At 46.8% G+C, this 13,394-nt stretch overlaps 1 non-coding gene and 1 pseudogene across 1 annotated transcript; both read left to right on the top strand.

Moving 5' to 3' along the window:
- The first annotated feature begins 7,250 nt into the window (after positions 1-7,250).
- On the top strand, positions 7,251-7,787 carry LOC115070976 (annotated as a pseudogene).
- Positions 7,788-11,290: 3,503 nt separating this feature from the next.
- On the top strand, positions 11,291-11,397 carry LOC115070979. Its single transcript, XR_003850084.1, has one exon. It is a non-coding gene; the product is annotated as a U6 spliceosomal RNA (small nuclear RNA).
- Positions 11,398-13,394: the final 1,997 nt, after the last annotated feature.

Consider the following 13,394-nt stretch of genomic DNA (forward strand, 5'->3'; position numbering starts at 1 on the left):
ATTGTAGAGAATGGAGTTCTGTGCTGCTGGTGGTAAGACACTGTTCAAGTGGTGCTGAAACATCCCATATTGTGCAAAATACTGAGGTCAGAGAAGTAACTCTGTATAGAGTAGACAGGTGTAGTCTAAGCAAATACAAATGATAAAATATGGTACCTGGGACTTGAGAGATGGCACAGCAGTTAAGAGCACCTGCTGCTCTAGCAGAGGACTCAGGTTCAGTTCCCAGCACCCACATGGCAGCTAGCAATCGCCCCTAACTCCAGTTGCAGGGTACCTGTGGTGATTTGAATGAAAATGTCCCCTATAGGCTCCAAGTATTTGGACATTTTGTCCCCAGTCAGTGGTGCTGTTTGGGGAGGTTTTAGAAGGTCTGGCTATCCTGGAGGAAGCATGTCACTAGAGGTGGGCTTAGAGAGTTCTTAAGCTGGATCTCCAGTTGCTCTCTTGCTTGCTCTGTGCCTGCTTGATAATGTGAGAGCTTAACTTCTGCTGCTCCTGCTCCAGCCACCTCCAGCCACTATGCCTCCCTGCCATGAAGGACTGTAGTACCCCTGGAACCTAAGCTCAAATAAACTCTTCCTTTTATAAGTTGTTTTGGTTGGTGTTTCAATCACAGCAACAGAAAAGTGACTAATATAGGACCTGATGCCCTCTTCTGGTCTCCCATGGCATTGCATGCACAGATGCACTTACATGCAAGCAAAACACTCATACATAAATAAAAATTAAAAATAAGGTTGAGAGTAATCAAGGAAGACACATAACATCAACCTCTGGCTCCACACACCTGCACACACATGTGCCCAGATCCACAGGAATGTGTACATAGAACATACACACAAATCAAAACAAAAACACAGTAACAGAAAAGAAAAATAAGAGCTGAAAATGTAGCTCAGTCAGTAGAGCTTGCCTAGCATGAATGAAACCCTGGGTTCAATCCCCAGTACCACATAAGTCAGGCTTGATGGTATGTGCCTGTGATCCCAACACTTGGAAGGTGGAGGCAGGAGGATCAGGTGTTAAGGTCATTTCAATTTTCAGCTACATAGGGAGAGGGAGTTTGAGATCAGCCTTGGATTCATGAGACCCTATTAAAAAAAAAAAAAAAGCTTCCAGTTGGAGGTCAGCCTAGGCTATACAGTGAGAGAGAGAGGCTTTTCAGGCCAGAGTTGGAACAGCAGAATGACTACAATGGGGTTAAAATGGGAAGCTAGAGTCCTGGTGAATGGTCTAAGGATGGAGCAAGTTGCCAAATTGTGGAAGGGCCCCTGGTTGAAGGATGGCGAAGGCCTTTGGGCATCAGCCAGCAAGGATGGGGTCCCCAGGGTCAGTGCTGCAGAGACCTGATCCGGCCCACAATCCCTTGTATAAGGGTGGAAGTCAAAAAGGCCCTTGTGGAGCTTAGTTCTTTGTTTTTGTGGTTGTTATTGTTTCATTTTTGCTTGTGTATATGTGTGCTGTGGGTAAGTGCATGTATGTGCATGGTGACATGTATGTGGGTGCACATGTGTGTACAGGTATGTGGAGGCCAGAGGTTAGTATTGGTGTTTTCCTTGGTCACTGTCCACCTTAAATATTGAGGCAGAATCTCTCACTGGAACTCAGAGCTTGTCAATTCAGCTACTCTAGCCAGCCAGCTTGCTCCAGGAACCCTGCCTCCCAAGTGCTGGCTTGACAAATGGGCTACCAGGCCCACCTGGCATTTTGGCGTTTCCAACGGTGCTGGGGATCCAAACTCTGGTTCCCTAGCTTGCATGGCAAGTGCTTTACCCACTGAGTCATCTCCCCAACGCCACTCCTTCATTGAGCTTTTTATTTTTCCTTTTTCTCATTCCATATTTATTTACCTTTCTATTTATTATTGTGCTAGGGACCCTCCCCCCCACATGCTAGGTAAGTATTCTACCATTGCGCCCCAGCCCTTTTTAAATTTATTTTGAGACTGTGTCTGGATAAGTTACTCAGACTGGTAACTTTTGAACTTCTGATCCTCCTGTTTCAGCCTCTATAGTAGCCAGGAATACAGGTATGGGCCACCTTGGGCCTCAGGTGAACTTTGTCATGACTGCAACCAACACGTCCACTGCTGTCTTGCAAAGGACCTTGAGCTAGAACACTGCTAAGCTGTGTCCAGATTCCTGATCCACAGATGCTGAGATGCTAAATACTATTGTAAGCTCTTGAGTCCAGGCCAATTTGTTTTGCAGCCATCTGTAACTGATACAGTCATGAGACAGACGCCATGTGTCTTCTGAACTGGATCTTGGAAATGAAAAAAAAAAAAAAAAAAGAAAATTAAGTGAAAGACATAATTTAGGTAACTGACAAAATCTATGATTGGGGACAGAATGAACAATGGTATTGCAACAATGTCAAAATTTCCTGAGTGACAATTGTCCTGTGGTTTTGTGAAAGGCTATGTTTATCAGAAACAAAAAGATTATGAATGGTGCTCCACGGCTGAGCGATCTCCCCAGCCCTCTCTTTTTACTTTTTATTTTGAAACAGAGTGTCACTAAGTTGCCCATGCTGGCCTTGAACTTGCAATCCTCCTACCTCAGCCTCTGAAGTAGTAAGGATGAGAGTCTTGGCCCACCAGGCCCCAGCTCTGTGTTAAGTCTTGCTAATAGCAGTGAGCTTCGAAGAATGAGCAAGTATGAAAATGTAAGCTATCTCTCCTCTTCAGGCAGGTGAGCTGTACACGGGGCCAGGATGCCCTGAGCCATCCCAGGATCCAGGGAAAATCCTCTTCCCTGGATCAGGAAGATCTCCCAGGCAGAAATCTCAGCTCCATGGGAGGAAAAGGAAGAAACGTAAGGAGGCACCTCCCCCAGCAGGGTTAGCTCAACTGCTTATAGCAACAAAAGGGATCTGTCCTCTGACTGCCCCCACCTCAGTTTCCTGATAATTTTAACCTAAGAGCTCACTTAAGGACATCAAAGAGCAGAGACATCAAAGAGAGGAAGAAACTGCCACTTACTTAGCACTGAGTGCCAGGAACTTGACCTGGCAGAGAAGCTACTCTTGTCCCCTCTGAAAAGAAGAGGTAGGCCAGGCGTGGTGGCTCACGCCTTTACTCCCAGCACTCAGGAGGCAGAGGCAGGCGGATCCCTGTGAGTTCAAGGCCAACCTGGTCTACATAGTGAGTTCCGGGACAGCTCGGGCTACAGGGAGACCCTGTCTCAAAAAGACAGAAAAAAAATGAGACCATTACAAGATTAGAAAAACCCGAGAAGCTTCGGATTGCAAAGTCCTGGGTCAAAGAACGTAGGGCTGGCGCTGGAGAGATGATTCCATGGTTAACACCACTAACTACTCCTGCTGAGGAGCTGGGTTCAGTTCCCAGACTCCACATGGTGGCTAAGAACCGGCTGTGACTCCATTTCCAGGGGATCCGATGCCCTCTTCTGACTTCTGTGTGTACTGCATGCACGTGGTGCACTTATATATGCAGGCAAAACACTTATACACATAAAATAACTATAAATAAAAAATAATTGCAGAAGAGAGGAAGGAAGTAGTAAGGAAGGGAGGAAAGGAGAGAGGGGAACAGGAAACAGATGGGGGAACAGATGGCTCAGTGGTTAAGAGCACCTACTGCTCTTGCAGAGGACCAGAATTTGGTTCTGTGATGGGGAACTCTCACAACCACCAGCAACTCCAGCTCCAGGGGGATCTGACATCTCTGGACTCTGTGAGCACGTGCGCTTACTCATGCCTACCAGTATACACACACACACACACACACACACACACACACACACACACGCAATTTAAAAATAACAATAAATCCAACAAGAAAAGGAAAGGAAACTTACTAGACATTGTATTGTAAAGGTTGCTTTTATTCGTTTCCAGTGCTGGGGAATCAAACTCCAGGCACCCACACACTAGGCAAGTGGTCGACCCCTAAGCTACCCCCATTTCATTTTTCATCTTTTTTTTTTTTTTTTTGTTGTCTTGTTGAGACAGGGTCTCCCTGTAGCCTCAGCTGGCCTGGAACTCGCTGTGGAGACCAGGCTGTCCTCCACCTCACAGAGATCCTGCTGCCTCTGCCTCCTGAGTGCTGGGATTAAAGGCGTGCACCACCACACCTGGCCTTTTCACCTTTTTTGAGACTCAGATCTCATTACCCCCTGCCTCAACCTCCCTGGACACCCAGCCCCTGAGTGGTACCTCTGCCTCCTCTCTTAAGGCTTTTCTTTTCACTGACTCTAAGCATGATCTCTGTGACTGCATTAGAATGATATAGAAGGGCCCCACCTTAGGGACTCACTCCTTTACTGCATCAGAGTCCTAACCACCTGCCAGGGATGGATGTTATTTGCATCTTGGCTCAATGAAACAAAAATTTATTATTATGAAACTTACTATGTAGACCAGGCTGGCCTTGAACTCACAGAGATCGGCCAGTCTCTGCCTCCCAAGTCCTCCACTGCTAAGGCATCTCCCCAGCCCTTTTTACTTTTTATTTTGAAAGAGTGTGTCACTGTGGCGTGCACCACTGTGCCCGGCACCAAAAATTTATTGATTAATAAATCATTTAATGGAATGTGAACTTTGATGCATCTTCAAAGATTTCAGGACTGATTATGGGATTTTATAGGCATGGTAATTGTACCGTGGTTCTGGTTTTGTAAAAAGGAGGTCCTTGGTTGGAGAGATGGCTCCATGGTTAAGAGCACTTCCTTCTCTTCCAGAGGACCTGAGTTTGGTTCCCAGCATCCATGTCAGGCAGTTTCCAACCTCCCTTAACTCCAGTTCCAGGGGATCTGACACCCTCTTCTGGCCTCCAAGGGTACTTGCATATGTGTGACATATGTTCACACAAACAGACACATACACATACACATAAAAAAGAGAGAGGCTAGAGAGATGGCTCAGTGGTTAAGAGCACTTTCTGCTCTTGCAGAGGACCTAGGTTAGGTTCCCAGCATCCACATGGCAACTAATAATCAACTGTGACTACAGTTCCAGGAGAACTGACGCCCTCTTCTGGCCTTCTCAGGCATCAAGCAGTACACATATGTATATGCAGGCAAAACACTTGTACACATAAAATAAAAATAAATAAAAAGGCAGGTGCTGGAGAGATGGGTCAGCAGTTAGGAGCACTGGTCGCACTTGCAGAGAACTTGGGTTCGGTTCCCAGGACTCTCATGATGGCCAACAACCATTTGTAACTCCAGTTCCAGAGGATCTGATGCCCTTTTCTGTCCTCCATGGGCATTGCACACATGGGTGCCCTTACATACATGCAGGCAAAATACTCATACACAAAATTTGAAAAATAATTTTTTTTGTCTTTTTGAGACAGGGTCTCTCTGTTGCCCAAGCTGGCCTGGAACTCACTATGTAGACCAGGTTGGCCTTGAACTCACAGAGCTCCACCTGCCTTTGCCTCCCAAGTGCTGGGATTAAAGGTGTGCGCCACCACGCTCAGTGAGAAAAATAATTTTTAAAAGGCTCCCTGTCTTAGTTAACTGTCTTATTGCTATGACAAAACACTTTGACCAATACCCACTTGGGGAGGAAAAGGTATGCTTGTCCCCAGAATATTAAGAACTGCAAGGCTACAGTAGTGGAATATTAAGTCACATGTAGAGTTCTTCTAAGCCTGGGGCCCTGGGCAGTTGCACAGGTCATAGACCCACAAAGCTCACCTCCATCAGCTATTTGATGAGTTTCTCCCACAGAATGCTGAAAGGAGCCATTAAAGCACAATGTGGGTACAGAGGGAAGGATGAGTACCAGGGTTCTGTAGACAGTGAGCGGGTGGGTTGGAGGGGGAGTAGAGCAGTATGCTGGATAGCTTTAGTGTCAACTTGACACACCTGGGTTGAGGAGCCTAATTTGAGGAACTGCCTCCATTGGACCGGCCTGTGGCCATGCATGTGGGGTAATTTCTTGATTGTTGAGTGATATGGGAGAGACCAGCCCACTGTGGGTAGTGCCACCCCTGGGCAGGTGGCCCTATATTGTATAAGGAAGCAGGCTGAGCATGGGTCAGGGGAGCAAGCCGATAAACAGCATTCCTCCATGGCCTGTGCTTCAGCTCCTGTCTCCAGGTTCCTGCCCTGAGTTCCTACCTTGGGCTCACTTCAGTGATTTACTGTGACCAGGGAGATGTAAATGAAATAAACCCTTTCCTCCCCACATTGGTATTGGTTAGTTTGTTTGTCACAGCAATTGAAGGCAAACTAGAACAGGCAGGGAGGTGCTCAGGGCTTTGTGGTGGTCTAGAAGAGAACTGAGAAAGACCTGAGCCTCTGCGGATCCAGGCAGATGGGAAGGAAGGGGCAGATGTTGATGATAAACTACCTCACTGTAACTTTGTTCTGTGTGGTGGATGAGTAAGTACTGACAAATGTGTTCACAAGAACCTTATGTACGCTAATAATAAGTGTGCTTGTTGATATATGTAAAAGTAACAGTAAGGATTTTGGGAGCTTCTGCTTATACTCAAATTATCAAGAGCACTTTGAGCTCAGTCTTAGACTGAGATAAGACAAGACAGCCACAAAAACTGCAGTCTGAGAGCCTTGGAAAACGCTGCCTCTTACAATGGTCTTTCATGTGGGTCCTGGGGCGTTGAACTCAGGTCATTGGGCTTGAGGGCAAGCACCTTTACCTGCTGAGCCATCTCACTGGTCCCTGATTTTGCTTTTTGTTTTGTTTTTTTTGAAGCATAATTAGAAATCTGAGATCCAAGGACCCTACTGACAGCTCACAAAGAACATGGAGACAAAGTGAAGGTAACTCCATCAGGCAGCTTTTACTTTTGCAAAAGGATGTGTTTCACCATTCAGATAGAGCAAGCTCAACCAACCCAAAAGTTTGCTGGGTTTTTATCCCTAACACAAGAGCACAGAATTTCCCCATTGGCTAGAGTTGGACCTCACAGTCTTTCATGGTAGGCTAGTTTTTTGTTTTGTTTTCTTGTTTTGGTCTTTTTGAGACAGGATCTCAATGTAGCCTCAGCTAGCCTGGACCTCGGTATCTAGACCAGGCTGACCTTGAATTCACAGAGATCCTCCTGCCTCTGCCTCCTGAGTGCTGGGATTAAAGGCGTGCACTACCACACCCAGCCCAACGGTTGACTAGTTTTAAAAGAAATGGTGCAAAGGAAATGAAGAGGAAAGGGAAAAGGATTGGATGCAAGGACTCAGCCACCCCAGGCCATCAGGTTCCAGAAATGCCGCAGGGCTTTTGCATAAACAAAAAGTCATAACCTCAATTCCTAAATATCCCCTCTGGCCAGCTAGGCCCCTAGGATGAGAACTGCTCCCAGGTCAGCACCTCAGCTCAGCCTCCGGCAGCAGCCCCACCATCTGCAGTTGGCTCACCTGCCACTGTACCCTGGCAACCAGGCCTGATGGCCCATACTGCAACCACCGCAGCTGGTATGGCTGTGGACTCTGCAGTGGGGCACACACTGGGGCAGGTCATCACTGGCGGCTTCCATGGATGTGGTAATGCTGAGCCCAAAAAGCCTGATATCACTTACCAGGAGCCTCAGGGAGCCCAGCTGATGGAGCAGTAGTCTGGTGGCCCTTGCATTTTTGAGGTCAGACAGTTTCTGAAGTGTTCCAGAAGCAGAGTGAGCTCTGTGAGGGTTTGAATGAGGTGCTGAAGCAGAGCAGGCCTGTAATAGAGGGGCTTCTCTAATCAAGAAGTTCAAGCTGAAGAATTGGAAAACGGGCTCTGGTGACCAACTTAACTGTGAAAACCGTAGCCTATTGATAGTGGTACTGCAAAGCCCATATGAACCTGGTCATTAGCATCTCCACTGCTCCCCAGTGGCCACCGTGTGCTCACCGTGCAGAGGCTCACAGAAATGTGTTCATGTTGGGGCTGGGCAAGCGTTTGACCTTTAAAAAAAATAATTGTTAATATATTTTATTTAATATTTTTATTTTATGTGTATGAGTGTATTGCCTGCATGTATTTAAGTGCACCTGTCTTGTGCAATGCCCTCAGAGGTCAGAAGAGAGCAGGGCGTCACCTGGAACTGGCCCGGGTCCTCTGCAAAAACAACCAGTGTTCTTAATCACTGAGCCACCTCTCCAGCTCCGTGTTTGACCACCTTAAACCAGCTGTGTTATGTTTTGTTTGTTAATGAAAATGATTTTATTCCAAAAACTTTTTAATTCCTTCCTCTAAACCAAAGTTTTGCAGTGTTTAATTAGAATTTATAGCTGGGTGTGGTGGCACGTGCCTGAGGCACGTGCAGAGGCAGGTGGAGCTCTGCGTGTTCAAGGCCAGCCTGGTCTTACACAGTGAGTTCCAGGCCAAGTGTGGCTACAGGGAGACCCTGTCTCAAAAAGATCAGAAAAAAATAAAGAAAATTAGAATTTATGAAAATTAATTTTAATGTAAACTCTGGGTTTAAGAGAACTCAGGAAGAAAGTAAGCTACGCCCATGAGCTTCTCAAAGTCCTGGTTTTGTTTATTTGAGACAGGGTCTCAGGTTGCCCAGGCTGACTTCAAACTTGCTATGTAGGCAAGGATGATTTGAACTTCTGATCCATCTGGTTCTACCTTCCAAGGGCTGTTACAATTGTGCACCACCACACCCTGTTTATAGCATGGTGGGAACTGAATTCAGATCTTGGTGCATGCTTGGCCAGCACTCTACCAACTGAACTCCAGCTCCAGACCCTCAGCTTCCAACATCAGAATACAAGGCTGAAAGCCAGGCCGACTGCTGCAGTCACCTCTGCCCCTCGGACTTCCAGCACACAGCTTGGCGGGTGTTTAGAGCAAGCCTGCACCTGCTGGTACCCTCTCTGAGTGTTCCTAGAATGTTTACTGTGTGCATGTCTGTCCTGTGGGATCCAGACATGTCATGGCTTGTCCTGACCCAGCCTACCTCCCCTTGGCTTCAGACTGGCTCCTGCCCACCTCCTTGATTGGATGCCTGGTTCCCTGAAGTGTGGGAGCAAGTGAGAGACATCCCAGTAAAACAGACTTCTTTTGGACTTAGGGATATTGGTCCCAATCCTGACAAGAGATAGCTCCTCTTGGGCAGTAAGGACAGGGCCCATGGTGGGTCATCAGCCAGTCCTATAGCACATGTAACCTCCCCTGAATGGAAGAGTAACTCTAGTTGGGCTGAGGGAGCATACACAGGATGCTAAACCCAACAATAGTGGAGAATAGTGCTGGGCATGGTGGCACACACCTTTAGATGCAGCACCAGAGAGGCAGAGGCAGGATTTCTGTGAGATTGAAGCCAGCCTGGTCTACATTATGAGCTCTAGGCCAGCTGGGGCTACGGGGAGACTCTGTCTTTTTATTTTTTAAATATTTTATTTATTTTTATTTTATGTGTATGAGTGTATTGCCTGCATGTATGTGAGTGCACCTGTTTCTGCAATGCTGCAGAAGTCAGAAGAGGGCTTCGGATTACCCTGGAACTGGAGTTAAGGACAGTTTATAGCTGCCATGTGGGTGCTGGGAATTGAACCCAGGTCCTCTGTAAGGGCAGTCAGTGCTCTTAACCGCTGAGCCATCTCTCCAGCCCCGACCCTGTCTTTTTAAAAATCAATTATATTTTATGTGTGTGAATGTTACACCTGCGTGTATGTAAGTGTACCTATGTTGTTCAGTGGCCCCAGAGGCCTGAAGAGGGTGTTGGATCTCCTGGAACTGGAGTTGTAGATAGTTGTTAGTCACCATGTGGGTGTTGGGATTCAAACCTGGGTCTTCTACAGAGCAGTCAGTGCTCTTAACTGCTGAGGCATCTCTCCAGTATCGGGAGACCCTGTCTTAAACAGAATTGAGAAAGGCTCCACTGCACTCACCCCACATCACCCCCTCGTCCCCTCCCCTACTGGGCACACCCTCTCCAGATGCTTCATTTCTGGTTCCAGCTCTGTGCAGTGGCCTCCAGAGCTCAGTCTCCTGTGCCTGTGTTGCTTGGCTTGACATAGCTTATCGCTGAGTGTTTGGTCTCCCTCTCTCTGGGCTGAGGAATCCCGACTCAGCCCACTACAGGGATTCAACTTGAGATAGCCCCATCCCCTAATGCTGACGCCTGTGTTATCAGGGGTGAGTTACATGCCTCTCTCTGGACAGTGGGGACATTAGATCATCCATGCTCAAGGTATTTCCTTCTGTGTCAGTAGCTCTACCATCTTCCACTGTGGAGCCCAGAGCACAGGGTTGTTGGCCACCCAAACCTTCTGCCCAATGACAGATCCTGGCCTTAGCCAGGGGATCCAACACCTTTTTCTGGTCTCTGTAGATTTGCACCCACATGGTGCACTTACATGCAGGCAAAACACTCATACACATAACAATGAATGAATGAATAAATTTTTTTTAAAAAGAAAGTCAGGCATGGTGGTGCATGCCTTTAATCCCAGCATGTGGGAGGCAGAAGCAGATGGATCCTGTGAGTTCAAGGCCAGCCTGGTCTATATAGCAAGTTGTAGGCCTATCAGGGTTATATAATAACAAAAACAAATTCACTCCCAAAGTGTACCCCCGACTCCACTGTCCAGGACCCAGGTAAGTTTCTTGTCTATATTTCAACCATAATGTCTCTGAATGTGCCCCTCCTTGTCTAGCAGCATGGCTTTACTGGCCTCAGAGCTCTTTATCCTCTCTCCTGGTACTTACCGTCCTCAGGTTTGGGGTGCTGTCATTCCTCAGCATTTTACTTTGGACTCTCCCCAATGCAGAGCCTAAGTATCTTCTTAGATGTCTAGATAAAGAAAACGCAGTGTCTGTGCATAGTTGAATATTAGTCAGCCAAGAAGAAGGAAATCGTGTCATTTGAAGCAATATAATTGAGCCAGGAGAACATGATGCTAAATGGAAGAAGCCAGACCTAGACACCAAATGACCTCACCCACAGGTTGGAAGAAGCCAGACCTAGACACCAAATGACCTCACCCACAGGTGGAAGCTGAAAAGGTTGTCACCACAGAAGCATTCTGAGAAATGATCGCAGGAGGTGGTTAATGGATGCAAGATTACAATTACCTGGGACGCACAGGTTCTGGTGTTCTACCGAACAGTATGGGACCTAGAATCTGAGACAATTTATTGTATTTTTCAAAATACGTAGTAGAGGATTTCCAAAGTTCTCTATGCAAAGATGTGCTCAGTGTTTGAAGTGATGCTAAGTGATACTAAGCAGCCTGCTAAGTGCCTCCACATGATCACTACATGTTGTACACACCAGAACCACACAGATGTGGGTGTGACTGTGTCTACCTGAAATCCCAGCACTGAGGACCTGGCCAAGGCAGGGGAATGGTGAGGAAGGCCAGCCGAGCTCGCTGTGGCAGCACGTGTACTGAAATTGGAGCGATACAGAGAAGATTAGCGTGGCCCCTGTGCAAGGACGACACAGAAATTCGTGAAGTGTTCCACATTTAAAAAAAAAAAAAAGCCAACCTGGGCTACATATTGAGACCCTGTGCTCAAACAAACTGGGGCTGTAACTCAATGGTAAAATAACTTACCCAGCATGCATGGTTCTATTTCCAGGACTGTCAAAAATACTCCCCAAAAGAAAGAAAAGAAAATAACTCTTAAGTCAAAAACCAGTCACACTGTACCCAATAAATACATAAAGTTGTTAATGTCTCAAAGAAAAACAATCCAAGCTGTGTAGGGGTACAGGCCTTTATTCCCAGCGCTTGGGCTGAGGCAGGAGGAGTGCCTCAAGTTTTAGGCCAGTTTGGGCTACAGAGTGATATACTATAAAAACAAAACAAAACAAAACAAAACAAAACAAAAAAACAACCAAATCTAGGGCTGGAGAGATGGCCCGGCGGTTAAGAGCACCAGCTGCACTCAGGTCTGGTTCCCAGAACCATCTGTAGCTCTAGTTCTAAGTGATTTGACACCATCTTCTGGCCTCCATGGGCACTGCACATGTGGTGCAGTTATACATGCAAGCAAAACACTCATACACATAAAATATAAAAATTTTAAGCTGGGAGTGGTGGTGCATGCCTTTAATCCCAGCAACTCGGGAGGCAGAGGCAGGTGGAGCTCTGTGAGTTCAAGGCCAGCCTGGTCTACATAGTGAGTTCCAGGAAAGCTGGGGCTAGAGGGAGACCTTGTCTCAAAAAAAAAAAGACCAAAAAAAATTTTTTTAAATATGCAAATCTAAAAAAATACGCAAATTGGGGCTAGAGAGATGGCTTAGCAGTTAAGAACACTAGTTGTTCTTGCAGAAGACCCAGGTTTGAATCCCAGCACCCACATGGAGGCTAACAACCATCCATAACTCCAGTTTAAGGGGATCTGACGCCCTCTTCTGACCTCTGAAGGCACTGCATGGCATGAATGTACCAACCTATATGAGAGGAATATGCTCATACCCATAAAATAAAAATAATAGGAGCTGGAGAGATGGCTCAGAGGTTAAGAACACTGACTGTTCTTGCAGAAGACCTGGGTTTGAATCCCAGCATCCACATGGCAGCTAACAACTGTCCATAACTCCAGTTCCAGGGCATCCGACAGCCTCTTCTGACCTCTGAGGGCATTGCACGACACAGGTGCACTTACCTACATGCAGGCAATACACGCATACACATAAAATAAAAAATAATTAAATTAAATTAAATGAAAAAGCAAACCTAGACTTTTTTTTTTTTGGTCTGTTTGAGACAGGGTCTCCCTGTAGCCTCAGCTGACCTGGAACTCTATATGTTAACCAACCAGGCTAGAATCATCTTCAGAGAGACCTGCCTGCCTCTGCCTCCTGAGTGCTGGAATTAAAGGCGTACACCCCCAAGCTGGGCTATTCCCTTTTAAATATTTTTTAACCTTCCTTCCCCCCACTCTTTTTGGTCTTTTTGAGACAGGGTCTCCCTGTAGCCCCAGCTGGCTTGGCACTCACTATGTAGACCAGGCTGGCTTCAATCTCACAGAGATCCATCTGTCTCTGCCTCTTGAGTGCTGGGACTAAAGTAGAGTGCAACCACACCCAACTTCAACCTTCTCTTTTGTTGAGACAGGGTCTCATGTAGTCCAGGCTGGACTCAAATTCACTACTTAGCCAAACTTGAACTCCTGATCCTCCTGCTTCCAGCTCCCTAGTTCTGGGACTACAGGTGTGTATCACCACACCCAGCTCTGTGACCCTTAGTGACTGGCTGCGTTCCAGATTCTTCCATGCTGGGCAGGTATCATCAGTTCTTCATTACTTCTGGCGGGTAGGGAATTTTCCAACAAACCAAACTGGCCTCCTCTCTAGAGGAGCTCAAGCTTTCCCTACCTGTAGGCCTTTGCACTTGGCCTTCATGTACCCCACATCCAGGACCACCTCTAACAAAATTTGGTCTCTGTCTCCCCCACAAGATTATGAATCCCATCTGGGCAGAACGTGGGCCTCTCCTGTTCATCAGTACCCTAAAAGA

Source organism: Nannospalax galili, unplaced genomic scaffold, assembly GCF_000622305.1.
Source record: "Nannospalax galili isolate Female #2095 unplaced genomic scaffold, S.galili_v1.0 scaffold1437, whole genome shotgun sequence".
Lineage (NCBI taxonomy): Eukaryota > Metazoa > Chordata > Mammalia > Rodentia > Spalacidae > Nannospalax > Nannospalax galili.